Source organism: Meles meles, chromosome 15, assembly GCF_922984935.1.
Source record: "Meles meles chromosome 15, mMelMel3.1 paternal haplotype, whole genome shotgun sequence".
In the NCBI taxonomy this organism is placed as follows: Eukaryota; Metazoa; Chordata; class Mammalia; order Carnivora; family Mustelidae; genus Meles; species Meles meles.
Window position 1 is genome coordinate 70,864,754 of NC_060080.1, and position 21,525 is coordinate 70,886,278.

Below are 21,525 nucleotides of genomic sequence, written 5' to 3' on the forward strand. Positions count from 1 at the left end.
ATCTGAGCTGCCATCAATCCCTGGAAATATAAGATATCATCATAGAAGCCTTGACAGAGTGGAGGAATATGAAGTCCAAGTAAAAAATGGAGTCTAAGCTGAGGTCTAAGTCACACCAGGTTGACAGTGGTCATTTTCAAGGCACCTGAAAAGAATGGACATATTTGGAGGTTGGTTACACAAACCTTCACTTTGTTGTTTTTTGTTTTTGATTTTGTTTTTAAGATTTTATTTATTTGAGAGAGAGAAAGATAGTGAGAGAGAGAACATGAGTAAGGGGAAAAGGGAAAAGCAGGCTCCCCACTGAGCAGGGGGCTGATGTAGGGCTTCATTTTAAATAAAAACCAGGCTTATATCCCAAACCAAATAATGGGCTCAATTGCAGCTATAATCCAGATATCTTCTTAGAGTTTATGAACACAACTTTAGGTGCATGGTACATTGCTACTGATCTGGTAAATGTACTCTTTTCCATACTTATTAAAATGAGAACCACCAGTAGTTCACTTTACATGGGAAAGGCGAGAAATACATATTTCTGGTCTTGTTTTTTGCTCCTACACTCTCTCAAAATGTAATTCAAGAACGTAGTGGTAGTCAGATGTTTTGCAGAATAACATATTTGTCAACACTATTGAAGACATTATGTTAACCATGCCAGGAGCTCAAAAAGTGACAAATACCTGGAAGATTTGATAAGAAGCATGAGTTCCAGAAGGTGGTCTTCCACATCAGTGGAAACTTTTAGGAGTCCTTCGTCAAGGATCTCCTAGGACATCCACTCCATAGTAAAAGACACATTTTTTGACCTCTCAATTCCCACCAGTAAGGAGAAAGCACATCACCCATTAGACTTTTTCAGGGTCTGTGGAGAGAACTTGAATAATATTGCCCAGACCCGTTTACTGAAAGCCAAGGAAGGCTGTCAGTTTGGCGGGCAAGGGGCGAAGAAGGAAAGAGTCTAGCAGTAGGTTCATGCTATGACACAAGCAGCCCTGCCACTTGGGTGCATTTTGTGGCATTTGTGTGGTATTGTTTTAGACATCTCTGCGCTAAGTGGAGTCTATTAACTCCAAAACTACAATTACAACTTAAAACTCCATAGTTCTGTAGGAAATATATTTTGTCTACTTCGGCCCAAGTGAGACACAGCCACTGGTCATGGAGACTCAAACAGTCAGATAGAGCTATTCATTTTGAGCCAAGTCGTAAATACAGTCAGGTGCAAAATAACCCATCATAAGATGGAAGTGAGACACTGTTATCAAAACCCAAGTTTGGCTGTTTGCCACTTGAAAGCCAGTACTCAAGAGACAACTGTTAGTTGGAAAGGAAAGTTAGCTTTCTTTATTCAGGAGGCCAGCAACCTGCAGAAACACTGGACTGATGTCCAAAGACCACATCAGGTTCTGTGTTAAGGAGCAGATTTTTAAAATGGGAAATTCAGGGTAAATTACATGCATATTCATGAAAAGGGCAAGGAAATGTGAGTATTCATGAGGAAAGAGTGTGTGCATTGAGCAAACATACACATAACATGCATCCCATATTTACTTTGAGATGAAGACTTGACAACAAAACAAGGCAAAATTCAGCCCTTGATAGCAGGAGGTTCTCTTAGGACAAGGAGAAGGAGCTGTGGCATGATCTGAGAGCCAATATAAACCAGATACCACCATGGGCTCATTATCTTGGCTAAAGAATTCAGGGCCTTGTTTTTTCATAGGCTGGAGCCATATCTGTTGACTTTGAGTCCAGGGTTCTGCAGAGACAGCTAGTGGATTTATTAGTGGGGTTTGAAAAGACACAATAACTGATTAGAGAGAAACAGTTCTCTGAAAATCAAACTTTAAACTTCCTGCTAGTTTCAACCTCATTAACACTATGGGGCATAGTTTCAATTTCTCCTGGAGTTATAAACTTTACTCAGTCTTGAAGAATTGAGATGATGACCCTCTGGTGACTCCCTTATCTTATCCAGTGAGGTAGGTTTCAGATAAAGAGCAGTTTTTCCAAATCATAGTTGTAAGCAAAATTCCTTTGATGAAGGAGTATGCCTACATGCAAGACTAAGTAGAAGTTTCTAACCTGTAGGTCGAGAAATAGAAATAATATGGAATCCGACGTGCTAAGTTTCTTTCCTGTTATAACACCAAGAATGAGACATGAGCAGAATCAGAAGTAGGCTGCATAAGATAATAGCCCAAATACCCACGTCAGCCACTGCTTTTGCTCCAGGGCCTCCCCATCAGCTCACTTATTGCAGTCATAGCTAACAGAGAAGGGAAAACACCAAGTGTAATTTGTGGATGACTCAGCATGATAAGTATATGTATGTCAAACTTGCTATACTCTTGTCCCACTCAGGGGTGGCCCTTAGAGACACTGGTGAGGGGCAAGCCCCTTATTCTGCTGAACTTGAGGTTAGTATCTACATATCTAAAGGAAACATATGGGCAGTAGCTAAGGATTTGGCAGATTTGTCCGAGGCTTAGAAAGAGAAAGACTGGAAGTTTGAGGACAAGAAGATCTACTACAGTCACTCCCTCAGAAAGAGCTTCAATCCAAGAAGTAATGAAGAAAATCTAAAATCTGAAATATCTATCTGCAGATAATGAGTCAACAATAGGACTAATTTAAGAATTCCTTCTTGGTGACTATGATATAAAAAATGGGTAAAATGTACAAATATCTGAGAGGAAGTTAATGTAAATCCTTAAGGCAATCCCAGGAATTTTTACAAGATGAGGATCTTAGTTGAAGAAGCCAGAACAGCTGTGACAATGAAATAATACATCTAGGAATGAATAGTGTTAAGACCCTAAGGAAAGGTATAAAGAAGAGGAAATGAGCTAATGGGAAAGGAGGAGGAAGGCAGAGTCCTAATAAATTAAGTATAAACCTGCATTAAATGTTGAATTGATAATAGACTATTTTTGTCATACATATGTTCTTGTTAGAATAGTGAGAATTGGGGTGCCTGGGTGGCTCAGTGGGTTAAGCCTCTGCCTTCCACTCAGGTCATGATCTCAGGGTCCTGGGCTCAAGCCCCGCATCGTGCTCTCTGCTTGGCAGGGAGCCTGCTTCCCCTTCCCCCTCTGCCTGCCTATCTGCCTACTTGTGATTTCTCACTGTCAAATAAACAAAATCTTAAAAAAAATAGTGGGAATTGACAGTCCTAGATAGTTTATGCTTTAAGCAAGGGCAGATAGCTAGGAAGTTATGTCTCTTATTACAAGACTCTTTTGGGAAATAATTTAAATAGCTGTGGTAGGAAAACCAAACCCAAGAGCAAAGAGTCTTAAATCAACATACGTTAGAAAACAAACTGACATAGAGTTGAGTAATTTTCAAACCTAAGGTTTTGTTTTGCCTTGTTTGAATGATTTGTTTACTTATTTTAGAGAGAGAGCGAGCAGTGGGGAGGGTAGAGGGAGAGAATCTCAAGCAGGCTGCAAGCCACCACAGAGACTAATGAGAGGCTTGATCTCATGACCCTGAGATCATGACATGAGCTGAAATCAAGAATCGGACACTTAGCTGACTGAGCCTCCCAGGTGCCCCTAAACCTAAGTTTGGATGCTTGAAGGACATTTGGCAGCAACATATAAAAATTGTGAAATATCATTTTTGCTTGTGTGAGAAGAGTACTTAGATTTTTAGTTTGTTAAGATTTCTAAAATTTTGTATTTAATGGGAAGCTATTCTCATCTGTTATGCTTAGCATTGTGTACCCTCCAAATTCATATTGTTGAAGGCTCAATCCCCAGTACTCAGAATGCGACTATATTTGCAGATAGGTCTTTTAAATAGGTAATTAAGATCAAATGAAGTTAAAGGTGTAGGCCCTAAGACAGTCTTACTGGCATCCTTGTAAGAAGAGGAAATTTGGACACAAAAAGATAGCAGGTATTTACAAGCACAAGAAAATCTATGTGATCACTCAGTGAGCAGTGAGAGGGTGGCCATCTATAACCAAGAAGAGAGGCTCAGAAGAAAACAAAGATGCCCATACCTTGGTTTTAGAATTCTAGCCTCCAGAACTTAAGAAAATAAATTTCTGTTGTTTAAGGCACCCAGTTTGTGGTATCATGTTATGGCAGCCTTAGAAAATTAGTATGTTATACTGGTGGAAAACAGTCTAGTCTAAAGCTGCTGAAGATGAGTATGCCAGTAGTATGAGTGAGATCTTTCTGACAACAGAGTTCAGTAAGAAATTCAGAGTGGACTGACAGACATTTGCAACTCAATTTCTTTGGACTTCAATATTTGTGAGGAAAGGAAGCTTGGAGCATTCTTCATTATATTAGATATGTAGATCCATTGTGCTCATTTGATTACATCTAGTGAGCTATGTTGAGCAACACTGGTGGGTTTTCTTTGAGATGGGTACTAGAATGGCAGTTTTCCAAACTTGTAATGCAATTAAATAGTATGATTAAGGCCCATTTCTTTGTTGTTGTTGTTGTTGTTTTAAGATTTTTATTTATTTATTTGACAGACAGCGATCACTGGTAGGCAGAGAGGCAGGCAGAGAGAGAGGTGGAAAGCAGGCTCCCCACCGAGCAGAGGGCCCAACTCAGGACTCAGTCCCAGGACCCTGAGATCATGACCTGAGCCGAAGACAGAGGCTCAACCCACTGAGCCACCCAGGTGCCCCTATGGCCCATTTCAAAGACTTCTGTCTTCGAATTTTCTGGGCATAGCAGGACACAAGAGAACCAGTTACCATTATGAAGAGAACATCCTTTAAGTATAGAAGTCTTCCCCTGATGTGTTTTCATCTATTCTGCAAAGGAAGGCATCATATCATTGAACAATTATAGACTTAGTGCTTGGTGAGTATTAAGCTAATAATTTAAAAATTTAAAAATAGGGAAATATCTAGAAGATGACACTGTAACCACAACAGGAATCTTTTATTTTTGCCTACCCCCTTTCCAACATCTCTCCTCCCAGAGAAAAATAAGTGTACCTAATCACAATTTTAGGCTCTCTGCTGGGCCATATTAACTAATACTGGGCTCATTCCCAGTCACTTGGCCTTTACTGTAGACTTTTTCTTCCTGATTCTTTGTAGTAAATATAATAGGAAAGGCCAATGCCTAAGAGGAAGTTAGCTATCTTTTCTCTCAAGCTCCTACCTCTTTTTTCTCTCTTTTCTTCCTTCACTCTTCTATCTCAGATGGCTTTTTCTTTGTCTCACTATAGCTAGCTTGCTAGCTAATTATCTTTTTCTGTGCTGATAAAAGAAGATACAAAGTGTTCTCTTCTTGATTGGACAAGTGGTGTTTGGGTATGATCATCGGAATGGCTCCAGCCATCTTAAAGACATGAGGAACATGAAAGATGTCAATTAATCTGCTGCTATGACAGAATGTAGAAATAGAAGAAACTTGAAGTCTTGATAATACTAATTATGAGATGATAAATCACTTTATTTTTTTACCCTAGGTGAGTTAATATTTTCTCTTTCTGCAACTAAATCATTGCCACTGATATGAAATATACCATTGACTCAGTTGTTCTTTTCCTCTATAATGTGGCTGACTTGGGAATATACCATTTTCAAGAGAACCACCTCCTTTGCCATTGTTTCTCCTTGACAATTTACTCCCATTAATAGAAATTTGTTTTCATGAAATAGTTGAAGATGTAGGGACAGATGTGCGTGAATATGTTCATTTCAGAATTATTTATAATAATTTCTAATAAGAATCAACTTAAACGTTTATCAGTACAGAAGACATTAAAGTATGATACATTCGTACGTTAGACAATAAGTCATTAAAAAGAAAGTTTAAAAAATCAGCTTATTACTTAATACTGAGAGACTAAAAGCAGAATTCACCAAATTTCTGAGCATAAACAAAATAATCTTATGTTTATAAAAAATGTCATGGAATATTTATTTGACATTTATACATGTGAATAATAATACTACAAACAATAGTGACCCCTAATATTTATTGAATATCTGCTCAGAGCCAGGAAGCATGCTACATGATTTACATAGATGGTAATAATTAATCTGTAGCTCTAATAATGTAGATATTATTATTATCATTTATAGATAAGGAAGTAAAAAATTTTGCTGCCTAGTCATTGAGCAATAAGATCAAGGTGCATATCCAAGTCTATATAGCAGCTTATTATGTTATAATTTAACTTTTATATCATAACATTTATACTATAGGATTCATTTACATATTATATTATATATTATACTTATTATATTATACTATATTATAGATATCTAGAATAATTACTTCCAAAAGGACAATAATAATTGCCTTTGGGCAATAGGATAATTTTTTTCTTCACCACACTTTTCTGTATCATTACATTTTCTACAGCAAACATATATTATTTCCTTTTTCTTTAAACATATATCACTTTAAATAAAAAGAGGAAATAAATATATGGCATATACAGTTATAAATTATAATAAACATCAATCAGACAGTGCCTTTCCTGTCTCTTTTTGCATAGATATCAGGAGGAGTATTTCTAACTCCAGATCTACTTGGCTCTGTAACTTTAGGAAGTCATTGAACCTCTTAATTTCCTCTCATGCAAAGTAGATATAATGTTACTTAGCTCTCCTTCAAATAGTTGTCATAAAGATTTAATGAGGTAGTGGACATCAAAGAGCTTGGGAAGTTTTAAAGCATGCTAAAACTCTTCCAGGGTGTTATTATTCTTTATTTTCTTCATATTAAAACATATTTTAAATGTGTATTTTGGTTTAAAAAGTTCAGTGTCTTGAAATCAGAATATAGCTTATGTCTTTGTTTCCTAATTTAGATAGTAGGATGATAATATTGACCTTTTAAGTTACTGTGGGAGTATGTAGATATACCAGACATAAAGTATCTTGCACCATAAATTCTAACACAAAGTGGGGCACATATAGAGGGGTGTGTGTGTGTGTGTGTGCATGTGTGTTTTACACTAAAAAGTCCCAGTGGAAAGTAAGCTTCTGTTCGGAATTCTGTTCTAATATAAACTCGTATTTGTGCTCAAAGGAACAATAACCACGAACAATAAATGTGCAATCTGTTTCCCTAAGGAAAAGCAAATCCATATTTAAGAGCTTTCATCATAGGCTCTAATACACTCTCTAGTTTGTCAGAGGGGATATATTTATTAGCATAATAAAAGAGTACCAGGAAATTGCATAATAGTAACTAATTGTCTGCCCTGCCTTCCTTCTTGGAAACAAAAATGTCATGAAAGTTCATGAACACACATGAGACCATTTCATCCTGTTGTTTCTAAGTTTGCTTTTTTCCACTACTCTTCTATTGTGAATCTGAGAAGGAATGTCTTCTAAAGAGGAAGAAAACATGGTTCAAAGAGCTGATTTTCTACTATTTGCTATATCCTAGAGAACCATGTAATCTGCTGAAACATGTAATCCTCCATCCCTTGATTACATTTTTGTTTTTATTTTATTTCTTAAAAGGTTTTATTTTTTTATTTACTTGACAGAGAGAGAGAGAGTTGGAGAGGGAGAAGGAGGCTCCCCACTGAGCAGGGAGCCTGATTCAAGGCTTGATCCAGAGACTCCAGGATCATGACCTGGGCTGAAGGCAGATGTCTAACTGATTGAGCTACCCAGACCCCCTAATTTTTATTTTAATTCCAGTTAGTTAACATATAGTGTAATATTTGTTTTGGGAGCACAATACAGTGATTCAAACTTGCATATGTCACCCAGTGCTCAGTTGCAACAAGTGCAGTCCTTAATCCCAATCACCTATTTAACATAATACACTTCCCTCTGGGAACCATCAGTCTATTCCTGTAATTAGGATTCTGGTTTTTTTGGTTTGTCTCTGTCTGTCTGTCTTTTTTTTCCTCTCTCATTTGTTTTATTTCTTAAATTTTACATAATAGTGAAATCATATTGTATTTATCTTTCTCTGATGACTTATTTTGTTTAGCATAATACTCTCTAGCTCATCCACATCACTGCAAATGGCAAGATTTCCTTCTTTGTTGTGGCTGAATAATATTCCATTATATGTATATATAAATATATGTATTTTTATATATATAAAATGGAAGTGATATATATAGATATATGTTATATATATATATATTATATATCCATTCATCAATCAATGGACTCTTAGGCTCCTTCCATATCTTGGCTATTGTAAATAATGCTGCTATAAACATAGGGGTGCATGTATCCCTTTGAATTAGTGTTCTTGTATTCTTTGGGTAAATAGCCAATAGTACAATTGCTGGATTGTATGTTAGTTCTGTTTCTAACTTTCTGAGGAATGGTGAGTACTGTTTTCCATAGTGACTGCCCCAGTTTGCATTCCCACCAGCAGTGCACAAGTGTTCCTTTTTCTCCACATCTTTGCCAACCCCTGTTTTTCTTGTGTTGCTGATTTTCTGACAAGTGCAAAGTGGTATCTCATTGTAGTTTTGATTTGCATTTCTGGATGGTAAGTGATGATGAACATCTTTTCATGTGTCTGTTGACCATCTGGATATCTTTTTGGAGAAAGAAGATATTCATGACTTCTGCCCATTTTTAAATTGGATTATTTGGTTTTTGGGTGTTGAATTTGATAAGCTGTTTATATATTTTGGATACTAATCCTTTATTAGATATTAGATGTGTCATTTGCAAATATCTTCTCCAATTCCATAGGTTGCCTTTTAGTTTTGTTGAGTGTTTCCTTCACGGTGCAGAAGCTTTTTAATTTATGCAGTCTCAAAAGTTTATCTTTGCTTTTGTTTCTCTTGCCTCAGAAAACAAACCTAGAAAAAAGTTGCTACAGATGATGTCAAAGAGACGACTGTCCATGTTCTCTTCTAGGATTTTTATGGTTTCAGGTTTCACATTTAGGTCTTTAGTCCATTTTGAATTTATTTTTGTGTATGGTGTAAAAAAGTGGTCCAGTTTCTTTCTTTTGAATGTTGTCCAGTTTTCCCAGAACCATTTGTTGAAGAGACTCTCCTCTTCCCATTGGATATTCTTTCCTGCTTTGTGGAAGATTAATTGACCATATGGTCATGAGTTTATTTCTGGGTTTTCTATTCTGTTCCATTGATCTGTGTGTTTATTTGTGTGTTTACAATACTGTTTTGACCACTAAAGCTTTACAAAATAACTTGAAGTCTGAAATTGTGATGCCTCCAGCTTTGCTTTTTAATTTTTAAATTTTTTTTAATTTTAATTTTTTTAGGATTGTTTTGTCCATTGGGGGTCTTTTGTGGTTCCATACAAATTTAGAGAATTGTTCTAGTTCTCTGAAAAATGCTGTTGGTATTTTGGTAAGGATTAAGTAAAATGTAGACTGCTTTGAGTAGCATAGATATTTTAATAATATTTGTTCTTCCAATCCATGAGTACAAAAAATGTCATGTCTTTACATTTTTTTGTGTGGTATCTTCAATTTCTTGCAACAGTGTCTTATAGTTTTCAGAGTATAGGTCTTTCACCTCTTTGGTTAGGTTTATTTCTAGGTATCTTATTTTTGGTGCAATTGTAAATGGGGTTGTTTTCTCAATTTCTCTGTCTGCTGTGTCATTATTAATGCATAGAAATGCATCAGATTTCTGTACAGTGATTTTGTATCCTGTGATTTTACTGCATTTATCAGTTCTAGCAGTTTTTTTGATGGAGTCTTTGGATTTTCCGTATAAAGTATGTCATCTGCAAATAATGGAAGTTTTACTTCTTCCTTACCTGTTTGGATGCCTTTTTTTCTTTTTGTAGTCTGATTTCTATGGCTAGGACTTCTAGTACTAGGTTAAATAAAAGTGGCGAGAGTGGACATCGTTGTCTTGTCCCTGAACTTAGGGTAAAAGCTTTACATTTTTCACCATTGAGTATGATGTTAGCTGTGTTTTTTTCATATGTGGACTTTATTATGTTGAGGTATGTTTCCTCTAAAATTACTTTGTTGTCTCTTTTATCATGAATTAATATTGTACTTACTCAAAGTATTTTTCTGCATCTATTGAAATTATCATATGGTTCTTATCCTTTCTCTTACTGATACAATATATCACATTGATTGATTCACAAATATTGAACCACCTTTGTAACCCAGGAATAAATTCCACTTGATCATGGTAAATGATTCTTTTAATGTATTATTGAATTTAGATTGCTAATATTTTATTGAGGATTTTTGCATCCATTTTCATCAGGGATATTGGCCTGTAGTTCTTTTTCTTGGTGGTGCCTTCATCCAGTTTTTCTATTAGGATGATGTTGTCCTCATAGAATGAACTTTTAAGTTTTTCTGCCTTTTCTATATTTGGAATAGTATAAGACAGATAGTTATTAACTCTTCTTTGATCCTTTCATCAAATTCACCTGTGAGGCCATCTGGTCCTGGACTTTTGTTTGTTAGGAATTATTTGATTACTGATTCAATTTTTTTGCTATTATTGGTGTTCAAATTTTCTGTTTCTTCCTTTTTCAGTTTTGGTAGTTTATTTGTTTCTAGGAATTTAACCATTTCTTCTAGGTTGCCCAATTTGTTGGCAGATAGTTTTTTTAATAATATTCTTTTATAATTGTTTGTATTTTCATGGTGTTGGTTCTTACTTCTCCACTCTTGTTTGTGATTTTGAGTCCATTGTCTGTTTTTCGTGGTAAATCAGGCTAAAATTTTATCAGTTTTATTGATTTTTTTCAAAGAACCAGCTCCTGATTTCATTGATCTGCTCTATTGTGTTTTCGTTTTACATATTTGTTGTGGTTTTTTTCCTCTATCATTTATTTTTGCTTTAATCTTTATTTCCTTCCTTCTGCAGGTTTTAGATTTTGTTTGTTACTCTTCCTCTAGTTCCTTTAGGTATAAGATAAGATTGCTTATTTGAGATTTTTCTTGCCCTTGTGATAGGCCTATATTGCTATAGACTTCCCACTTAGACCCACTCTTGTTGCATCCCAAAGGTTTTAGAATATTGTGTTTCATTTTCAGTTGTTTCCATGTACTTTTTTATTTCTTTTTTTTATTTCCTGGTTCACCCCTTCATTGTTTAATAACATGTTATTTAACCTCCATGTTTTTGTGGTCTTTTCAGATTATTTCTTATGATTGGCTTCTAGTTTCATAGCATTGTAGCTCAGAAGAGATGTGTGGTATGACTTTGATTTGAATTTGTTGAGGCTGGTTTTGTGGACTAATGCATGCTCTATTCTGGAGAATGTTCCATGTGCACTCGAAAATAATGCATATTCTGCTATTTTAGGATGGAATGTTCTGAATATATCTGTTAAATCCATCTAGTCCAGTGTGTCATTCAGAGCCATTGTTTCCTTGTTAGTGTTCTATTTAGATGATCTGTCCATTGATGTAAGTGGGATGTTAAAGTCCCTTACTATTGTGTTGTTGTCAATTAGTTCCTTTATGTTTGTTATTAATAGTTTTATGTATTTGGGTGCTCCTGTGTTGTGTGCATGAATATTTACAGTTGTTATATCATTTTGTTGGATTGTCTTCTGTATAACTATACAGTGTATTTTCTTTTCTTTTTTTTTTTTTTTTTGTCTCTTGTTACAGTCTTTGTTTTAAAGTTCATTTTATCCAATATAAGTATTGCTACTCTGGCTCTTTTGACATCCCTTTGTATGATAGATATTTCTCCCCTCACTTTGAATCTGCAGGTGTCCTAAGGTCTAAAATTAGTCTTTTGTATGCAACATATGGATGGGTCTTGTTTTGTTTTGTTTTTAATACATTCTGTCACCCTATACCTTTTTTTTTTTAAAGGTTTTATTTATTTATTTGACAGACAGATCACAAGTACACAAAGAGGCAGGCAGAGAGAGGGGGAAGCAGGCTCCCTGCCTAGCAGAAAGCCCGATGCGGGGCCTGATCTCAGGACCCTGGGATCATGACCTGAGCTGAAGGCAGAGGCTTTAACCCACTGAGCCACCCAGGCACCCTGACCCTATACCTGTTGATTGGAACATTTGGTCCATTTATATTCAAAGTAATTATTGTTAGATATGTATTTTTTGCCATTTTATTACTTATTTATTACAGATTTCTCTGGTCCTTTCTTGTGTTTCTCTATGTCATGTTTTGCTGATTTTCTTTAGGGAAAGATTTCTTTCTCTTTATTGTTTGCATGTTTATTAGTAGTTTTTGATATATAGTTACTGTTAAGCTTGGATATAATCTCTTCTGCATATAGCAGTCTATGTTAAGTTGATTGTTGCTTAAGTTTGAACCCATTATTTTCTCCTCTTCTCCCCATATTTTCAGTATATGTTATTTTATTTTATATCCCTTGTGTGTGTGTTTGAGTTCCCTGCATTTTTATCACTTTTGTGTTTCCTACCTTTACACTGTCAATTTTGGTCTCTTTTTTCCATTCAAAGTGTCCCCTTTAGTATTTCTTGCAGGGCTGATTTAGTGGTCACAAACTCCTTTAGTTCTTGTTTGTTTAAAAAATTCTTTATCTCTCATTCTATTATGAATGATAACTTTGATGGATAGAGTATTCCTGACTACAGATTTTTTGTCTATTTAGCACTTTGAATAGATCATGCCATTACTGTCTAGCTTGGAAAGTTTCTGTTGAAAAATCTCCTGCTAGCATTATGGGTTTTCCCCCTGTAAATTACTGACTTCTTTTGTTTTGCTGCTTTTAAGATTTTTTTCTTCATCATATATTATACAAATTTAATTACAATATGTCTTGATGTGGGTCTGCTTTTGTTGATTTTGATGGGTGGGAGTTCTCTGTGCCTCCTCGATCAAGATATCTGTTTCTATCCCCATATCAGAGAAGTTTTCAGCTATTATTTCTTCAAATTAATTTTCTACTCCCTTTTCTTTTTTTTTCTTCTGTGGCTCCCATAATATAAATGTTATTATGTTTGATGGAGTCACAGATCTCTAAGTCTACTCTCATTTTGTATAATTCTTTTTTCTCTCTTTTGTTCAGCCTGCTTATTTTCCATTACCCTGCTTTCTAGGTTAGTAGTTCATTCCTCTGCTTCTTCCATCCTGCTGTTCATTACACCAACTGTGTTTCTTTTTTTTTTTTTTAAAGATTTTATTTATTTATTTGACAGAGAGAAATCACAAGAGAGGCAGGCAGAGAGAGAGGAAGGGAAGCAGGCTCTCCGCTGAGCAGAGAGCCCAATGTGGGACTCGATCCCAGGATCCTGAGATCATGACCTGAGCTGAAGGCAGCGGCTTAACCCACTGAGCCACCCAGGCGCCCCACCAACTGTGTTTCTTTATTCTGTTTACTGAGCCCATTATCTGTGCTGTGTTATTCCTTATCTCTCAGCTAAGAATCTCACTCATGTCTTCCACTCTTTTCTCAAGCCCAGTGGGTATCCTTACCAACATTACTTTAAATTCTCTATCAGTCATGTTACTTACATCTGTTTCACTAATATCTCTGGCCTTGGCTTTGTCCTGTTCTTAATTTGGGATACATTTCTCTGTCTTTTCCTTTTGTCTGCCTCTCTGTGCCTGTTTCCCTGTATTACAAAAGTAATTTATGAGTGTCTGGGTGGCTCAGCCTCTGCCTTCGGCTCAGGTCATGATCTCAGGATCCTGGGATTGAGCCCCACATCAGGCTCTCTGCTTGGAGGGGAGCCTGCTTCCCCCTCTCTCTCTGCCTGCCTCTCTGCCTACTTGTGATCTCTCTCTCTCTCTGTCAAATAAATAAATAAAACCTTCAAAAAAAAAAAAAAAAGTAAGTCAGCTATGTATTCTGCTGTTGAAAGTAGTGTCTTTATGAAGAGGAGGTCCTGGAGTGCTCTCCAGTCCCGTGTTCCCTTTCACCAGATCTGGTACTTCAGGAGAGTATCCTCTATGTGTTGTTTATGTCCTGATGTTGTGTCTGAGTTACTTTCCTTTCAGTGAAGTCATGTGCATTGACTCTCTCTGCCTGTTTTGGGCTGTGCTTGTTCTCTGTAGTGTTACTGGGACCCAGGCAGATCAGCTCTGAGGGGGCATGTCCACCAGGGAACTTAGAAGCAGGGCAGTGATTTAGCAAAATTTTCCATGGGCCACTAGTCCTATGTCAGATTCCCCAAACTGCTAGTGTGGCAGAGGGCAGCAAGACTGAATGCATCTGGGTACAGCTGAGCATGGTGTGCATAGGTGGCTGAGGGCTCATAGGTGGGCACTGTGCTGTGTCCTGGCAGGGCTTGTGAACAGCTTTAATATTTGCCCAGAGCTTTGCACCCAGACTACAAGTGTCTGTGTAGCCCTACCTCCCACAGGTGACTCTGTGTTTATGTTGAGGGGCAAGGGAGGAAAATGGTACCTGCCAGCTCCCTTGTTTTCAAAGAAGTCCCCCAGCATGATCAGAAGCCAGTATGAACAGATCTGTCTCCTGTTTGACCCAGTGTTGTGTAAACTGCCATTTTTATGTTGTGTCTCTGTGCAGGCTACTGCCTCTTTAAGGGCAATGACCCAGCTATCACTTGCCCTCTTGGCTCAACTGCTCCTGAGTTAGCTGACTTTTAAAGCCCCTTGCTCTAGTCCCACTGGTTTTATAAACTCAAAGAATCCAGCCCTGCGGTTTTTTAAAGCCAAGCATTATGGGGATTATTCTTCTCCATATGAGCTTCCTGGTGTGAAGGTCCATTTCTTTGCCCTCTCCTCACGCAGCTCCCTCCCTCCTGCGGCAGCCTTTCTGTACCTTTTTGACCTTCCTAAACTTTCAGATGCAGCTTCTCTATGTTTAGTTGTAAAGTTTGTTCTGCTAGTCTTTGGATTGTTTTCTAGTTTATTGACTTGGATGTGGATGATACCCAGTTGTGACCGTGGGACAGGGTGAGCAGAGGTTCCTTCTACTACACAATCTTCCTATGCTCCTCCACATTTCTAGTTTTTGAATCAAAAGTCTTCAGCTGGGAAAACAGATTATGAAATCCGATGGGGAGAATCTAATAGCTTATTTACAGTTTCTACTTAAATGGTATTTCCTCGTTACCGGCACCCTCATAAAAGAGCATTTATTTTGCATTTATATGCTTAGCCTACCTGATAGAAAATCGTTCATTATTTCTTCTTTTTCCAGTCCTTCTATTCCTTAACTGATAACTGAGCTGCTGAGTGAGCATAGAAGTCAAATAAGCTATGAACAAAGAGAGTTCCCAAGCAATATCTCATTCTCTTAACATTTTTGATGCTCTTTCATGCCATTCAAATCTCCCTTTCCTGTGTCCTAAGGATCAGCTCTTTGTGGCCTGACAGAAAATCTGATAAACTAAAATCTAATAGTGACCTAATACTTCTTAATGGGTAATGTTACTCCTTCCAGGAAATTTATATTCAATATAAACAGGTCATTTGAAAACAAAATTTCCAATTATTTAGTTCTAGTCATATGTGTTTATGTCAGCAGTATCATGCCCATTTTAGGCTGCCTTTAAGGGTAGACCTGAGTTCGTTTTAAGGTAGGTTAATTTTCATGATGCTAAGAACTTCAAGTACTCAGACAAGAAGGCTGATTGGAATTCCCATGCTCTGTAATGGAAAAGGACTTGTCAAAAGACATCTAATTAAAATTAAAAAAAAAATCAGTGACATCTCTTGAGAGATTTTTTTTCTTTCTGGCTACGCACAAAAGCGGACTATTGTACATAGATTGGCACACTGATATTCTCAACATAGTCAAGAGGCTGAAAGGCAAGTCCTAGGGGATATTCTGAGGTCTAGAGACCTATGCACATTTTTCAGAATTTATATTTAGTTTCTGATTTCTAGTCTACATTTTACCCAATAAAAAGAATCTTAAATCTTCTTTTCTGGGTCCCTAATTGGCACCTCTGCAAGTTTATATCTATGTACATCTCCTAAGAGTTGTAAAACTTGTTTGATTTGATTTTTAAAAGCTCCAGAAGCCTCATTATAGCACAGATCCCCTTTCAGCACTAGCTTTAAAGTCCATACTGCTTTCTTTAACTCATCTTCCTATGGATTAAAGAAATAACAATAAGAAATAAGTTATTTGCTTTTGACATCATTCATAACAACTGAGTCTTACTTTCAAAAAAGTTATTACTAGCAAAAATAGGGAGGGTTTGTTCTGGGCCCTACCTTTTAGCAAAAACCAGCCATGTAAGAGAAACAACTGCACAGGAATGTGTCATATTCCCAGAAGGAAAGAGGGGTGTTTAGTTTATAGAAAAGAAGGCATGCTGTGGACAGATCATTTCTTATATTCTTGAGAAGTATGTCAAGTAGATGAGGAGATAAGAATCAGTGCAAGAAACTATAGGGAGACATATTTCAGTTCAGTATAAAGGCTAACTGTCTAAAATGATTGTCCCAGTTGTCCTGGGTGACATAAATGTCCTCAGAAAGTGAAAAACTCCCTGTCAGTGGAACATTTGATTTGTTGCAAACTAGGTTCAAGCACTAGATAGGGCTGGTAAATGATTTTTAAGATACCTTTTTAAACCTGCAGATTTTATCTTTACCTGCCCCCCCCATTTCTTTTCTCCAAGGTTTTATGTCTCTTCTCTATTCAACATTTTATTTCCTCCCAAACCTTTTTATTCATGTCATCATACTATAAACTGGGAATATATATTTACAGTAAGGAACCCATGACTTGGTATGTTACTTTTCTCAGGAATATTTGCAATTCAAAAGAATAAAACATGGGGTGCCTAGGTGGCTCAGTGGGTTAAAGCCTCTGCCTTCAGCTCAGGTCATGATCCCAAGGTCCTGGGATCGAGCCCCGCATCGGGCTCTCTGCTCAGCATGGAGCCTGCTTCCCTTCCTCTCTCTCTGTCTGCCTCTCTGCCTGTTTGCAATCTCTGTCTATCAAATAAATAAATAAATAAAATCTTAAAAAAAAAGAATAAAGCAAGGAGAGGATGAAAGAAATGAATCACTATTCCTGAAAATTAGAAGGTGACATAAACATGGCAAGAAGAAAGTTTTAAGCTAAAAAGGGATACTGAATAGTATTCTACAACAGAAAACATATTTGTGATTGTTTACTTTGTACAGATATGAAATGAACCTTAGACTTAGGTATGTTTTCTAACAATCTAAAAAAAATTTACAAATATGAAATAAAACCTTAGAAAACTTAAGTATGTTTTCTAATGATCTAACAAATATTTACTCTTTACAAAATACTTAAAAACATTATATTTACATCAAACAAATCATTTCTAGTTTAATGTTATAAAAATAAATAAAATGAGATCTTCAGAACTGTTGTCAGCAAATTTTGATACAGTGTGATAGAGTAAAAGAAAAAATATGAATTAGAAGCTGATACAATCTAGGTCCTAATTCTGGTTTTCACATTAACAATCTGGATTACCTTAAGCAAAGGGCCATATTCTGTGGGATATCATGTTCCAACCTTTATGGTGGGAGAGTTAAAATTATCACTAGGGTCCCTTCTAGCTCCAGATCATATGTTCTAAGAGTACTCTGAGCTAGAGGTTAAGGAAGCTCCTCCTCTTCTGAACTATAAGCCAATGGTGGACACTAACAGAAGTATACAGCATTATGGAAAATACATTCACTCATAATCATGTTAAATCCTTTGAGAGTCATATAAGTGAAACATATTTCTAAGCCATGGTCACAAGGAGGTAGACACAAATGATTTCTACTTTAATTACATATAAAAGTCACTATATTATTGCCATCAACTTTTTGATCCCTGTTTTGTCATTTAAAATTTTTAAAACAAGATGTCAACTCAGTGACCATGCTAACAGGTCCTGCCCATGTAAATTTTAATCCCGAACTCATTAATGATTCATGTGCTTCATGAAAGAAATCAAATTATGAGCAACAAGTAGGAAAAAGGAGTATAACTGAACTAATATGCTAAGCATAATACAGTAAAAACGATTATAGATTCCTTTCTCTCTTCCCCATGGTTTTGTCTTGTAATGGTAAAGAAAAATAAATTTAAATATTACCATGATGCACAACCTCTCATTTAAGTCAAAATATAGTATCCATAGACAAAACGTAAGTATGTTTGTGTTCCAATAAAACTTTATGTACAGAAAGAGACAGTGGGTCATATTTGGCACTGGGAGCTATGATTTGCTCACACCTATATTAGAATGTACTTTATTAGGTTTATACTATATTTGGGTAAAGCTAGAGTAGGACAGTATTTGAGTTACAGAGCCAGATATATAAAAAAATGACTGATTTTTCAAAGCCACTTTCCATATCACTGTAATTAGCAAGTCCCTTGCTTGCAAACTGCTCTGTCTCCTGAATTTCAGTGATGTCCAAAACAGATTTATCAAGACAGGAAACCTAAAGAAAAATATCTGCGGGTTTAAAAGAAAAGAAAGGTAACATTATCAGCATAGGTAAAAAGTCTGTAGAACTTAATATTTAGCATTTCAGTCTACATAATGGAAGTAGAAAGCAACATTTAGAAAGGGAGTTAGCACTGCACTCAAGAATGGTATCCATTATAATGAAATGTCGGTCACTTTAGCCTCCGTTTCTTCAATGCATGGCATGCGATGTTAAAGCATAAGCATACATGTTTGATGCCCCAGAATGCAACGCTACATTGTAAAAACTTACAAACTTTCAAACTTTCAAACTTTCAAAGCATAAGAAACTCTTGTGAAATATTAGTCTCTGAGGATGTGGTCACTGTATTCTAAACAAATGATAAGTTGATTCCAAAATGGAGGAGATAGACCAGTACAGTGCGAGAAGAAAAATGAGGCTAAACTCAATATGAAGGAAAATGCAAGATGAGAGAGCAAAGTTCTATTCCAAGGTAATTTATATAGTAGACATACTATGTTAGTTGCCTTTTTTACTTTTATGCAGGTTAACATTTTGGTGACTTACATTCCTGTTGACAAAGAACCAGATTTTTTTTGTTTTTTATTTGGTCACCTTCTCAGAATGTTAGTACTATCTCTTCTTCTACAAAAAATTATTTTCTCAAAGTCTGACTCAAAAAGGCCATGGGAGGAAGGTGTTATTTTTCAAATAAAAGAGAAAATTTCCAACATAAACCTTCTCCTATAAATAAGACCGAAATAATTGATGACCTAACTAGTTGTGTTTCCCATTCAATATGGTCTTGAAAGCTATCATTGGGCTTGAAATTTCTATTATTGGGTGATTTTTGCAACTCTTTTCTCTCCTTATGACTTTTACTAATAGAAGATTGGATCACTGATAATGGCTGCATGCCAGAATAATTAGTGTGTCACTCCAGTTTCTCAAAAGACTTTGGTTATTTCGCTCCATCATTTAAAGCTGTGCTTAGTCAAGTGCCATCAACATTAACTCAAGGGAAAAGACATATAGTTGATTGGTTATAGCTGCATAAGAACAAGTCCTAGATAAGCAGGCAGAAATTTTACTTCTATGGACCTTGAATGGAGAAACATTTGATCAAATTACTTAACTTTCTGCATATTAGTTTCTTTTCCTATAAAATAAAGAAAATATTAATCACCTTGCCTACCTTATGGCTTCTAAATAATAGATGTCCCCTTTAATTCCTTTGGGAAGCACAAATGACCACATATATATTTTATAATTTTTTTTATAATTTTGGCCAAGAAAATAAAAATTATATTAAAAATGTAAAATGAAAATACAGTAATATATAAGACGCCAATAAAAATTACATTTTCTCTTTGTCTTTGCTTTCTCCAAGAAAGTGGAGACTGAGACAAGGGCTTGAGTTTATCTCGGAAGAGGAGAGGAAAACCAATGCAAGAGGGCATTTTCAGATTGGTTACCATTAACCACAATCATGCTGGATCTTTCTGGGAGCTATATAGAGTGTGCCTCAAAATTATTTTTCTGCAGGCTGGAAGAAGGGAACACTTATTTTTTGGCTGCCTCTCCCACTGGTCTGGGTTTATCAAAGAGGTGATTACCTTCCTAGCACATTTACATTGTGTAGGCAGTGAGTGATTAGGATTCCTTCAGGTTTCCACATTGAGTATCAAAGAAGCCCCAGGTCAGAGCCTGCTGCTGAGATGAGGTGCTGCTCAGAAATATGTACCTGAAGACAGCTGTTGAAGAAATGGCTGATAGAAAAGGTATTCTAAGAGAACATGAGTCAGTACACAAGAGGAACTCAAGATACTACTTAAAAGTAGTATTAAATAAACCTTCCAGGCTCTGCTGACAAACTGGGCATGTTCTCTCCTCGTGGTATTTTATGTTGTTTTTCCCCACTTTGCTTGGAATCTTTTATCACCTGTGAACACCATATATGATCTCCTTCACACTTTTATTTATTTTTATTTATTTTTTAAATATTTTATTTATTTGACAGAGAGAAATCACAACTAGGCAGAGAGGCAGGCAGAGAGAGAGGAGGAAGCAGGCTCCCCGCGGAGCAGAGAGCCCGATGTGGGGCTAGATCCCAGGACCCTGGGATCATGACCAAGCCGAAGGCAGAGGCTTAACCCACTGAGCCACCCAGGAGCCCCTCCTTCACACTTTTAATCATTATTTATTTACAGATATTTACTGAGCACAGACCATGTGCCAGTTACTATCCTAGGCATAGAGGGTTACACCAAGTATCTCTGGTTATTACTGAGGTGGAGCTTCTTTTCATAAACTTACTGTTCATTTTATTTTATAATATTTTTCTCAAAAAATAAATGGATATGTAAATATTGAAGGTAGGTATCTCTCGGGCATAATCCCCAAAGTTGATATAAATACTGTCAGGGAGGTGGAGCATAAATTTCCACTCCTTAAATGTGGGCTGCACATAATGACATCCTTTCAAAAAGCACTTATGAATAGTCTGGGGAAGGAGTACCTTAATGGAGGAGGAACCTGACTAACCTACCTCAGCTAGGTAATCGAGCTTAACAACGGTGATAACACATCTTCAGACACATGCTGTTGATATGAGGTGTTGCGAACTACATTTGTCTCCTGTGGTCTTACTTCCCAGTAACATATCTCCAGCCTCATAATCAGAGAAACATCAGGTAAAACCCAATTGGAGAACATTCTACAAAATTCATTACAAACACTAGAAATTACCAAGGTCATCAAAAACAAGGAATGCCTCAGAAACTCTAACCAAGGGAGTCTTAAGGAGACATGAACTCTAAATATAATGAAGTATTCTGAATGGGATCTTAGAGGTGAAAAATGTAAAACAGAAAATCTGAAAAAAGAATGAACCATAATTAATAGCAATGTATCATCATTGGTCCATGAATTATAATAATGTATATAACAGTACAAAATGGTAATAAGATAGGAAACTGACCTAGTCTACTTGTGAAATCCTGCTCAATCTCTATAAATTTTCTGAAATTCTGAAACTGTTTTAAAATAAAAATGTAGGGGCGCCTGGGTGGCTCAGTGGGTTGAAGCCTCTGCCTTCGGCTGGGGTCGTGATCCCAGGGTCCTGGGATCAAGCCCCTCGTCAGGCTCTCTGCTCAGCAGGAGCCTGCTTCCCTCTCTCTTGGCCTGCTTCTCTGCCTACTTGTGATCTCTGTCTGTCAAATAAATAAATTAAATCTTTAAAAAATAAAAAAAAATAAAAAATAAAATA